We start from the raw sequence: 1453 nt of genomic DNA, 5'->3' as shown, positions 1-1453 counted from the left end.
AAGAGGGGGAGTAGGAGGATCTGGCGCGTTTCCTGCGGTCAGTAACGATCATCTTGACGGCGGTCGCAGCGGTCATTCTTCCTCCGGGTGTGACGTATGGTTTCGCCATCAGCGTGACATGGACAGCCACTTGGTCCTCCTGTTTAAAGCTGTCTGTGGGGTCTTAATTTCCTTCGTGAGCCCTCGTGGTCAGGGAAAAGTTAGGAGGAAATACTTCAACACTCTCCCCTCACTATGACTTGCTCTGCGCCGCGTCTGTGCACGCCAATAAAGGCAAATCAATTACGATCTGCTGGAGGGAAGTCAGGAGCGCGGGAAGGAACGCACCGACCTCCGTTTTCTTTCCCCACGGTGGGCGGGAGGCGGTTGACGGCGCCCACATTGCTTCCGTATTACACCGCCACCCACCGAGCAGAGTGCGGGGAGGGCGACGCCTAATGCTATCACGGGCGTTCGATGTGTCTGCCTCTCCTTCAAGACTGCAACGATTCCCCGCTCATTAAGAAGGAGGAGGCCGCGGCAAAGCGATGGCGGCATCATTGTCTGTGATTACAGGAGCTTCGAGGCGGCAACTGTAGGTCGCAGCCATTGTGTTAAACCGCGCCTGGGTTTTCACCTTTCTTCGTCCCGTTTCCTTTTGCTTCGTGCAGGTGTCGCTGCGGCGTTTTTCTCCTTTTTTTCTTTGGAGAAGCAGGACTCGGTTGTTTCTGCAGTCTGCGGCAGGATGTACTATGGCCCCTCATTACATTTCTTATCACTCGGAGCAGCCAGGAGTTCTGAGCCCCCGAGCAGCATCACCTGTGCTGGCAGGTGAACGAAGCGGAGCGCCGCGTGTTACTGTGACTCGCTGTGAGAATGGCAGCGGGTAGCGGTTCCCACACAGGCGGGCACCTGCTACCCTCACGGCCCAGATGAGTGTCCGCGTTTCGCCGCCGAGGATTTCTGTGGATTTACACCTCGTGAAATGCAAGCCGCGGCCATTCGCGTCGAGGGGAAGCTTAAGACAAAAGCACCGGGGGAGGGGGACCGCCCCGGGCATCTGGCGGCACTCTTCTCGGCGTGCCCAGGGGCATGGCACGGCGCCGGCCGGGATTGCGCCCGTCACGCACGTGGAGCCAGACAGCTGGTTCTCGGCTGACTCCGCCATTGCAGGTTTTTGCGTCATGCGCCAGCCGAGAGTGCCTGCGGCCGCGGAAAGCCGAACATAGCGGGACGTGGCGTCGGACGGCGTGCACGGGGGGTCTTTTGCAGCAAGGGCTTTCGCCGCTGAGACTTCTGTGTGTGGGCGGGGTGTGTAGGGATATAAGCAAAAAAAAATTAAAAAAGATAATACGGGGAACAGATAATGTGTATTTATATATAGGAGAGATAGATTTATAATAAATATTAATATTTTAAAATTATATATATTATATATATATATTTTTAATTATTATTATATATTTATTTTTTA

Source organism: Penaeus monodon, chromosome 20 (assembly GCF_015228065.2).
Source record: "Penaeus monodon isolate SGIC_2016 chromosome 20, NSTDA_Pmon_1, whole genome shotgun sequence".
Classification (NCBI taxonomy): Eukaryota; Metazoa; Arthropoda; class Malacostraca; order Decapoda; family Penaeidae; genus Penaeus; species Penaeus monodon.
Note: the sequence above shows the minus strand (reverse complement) of the source record.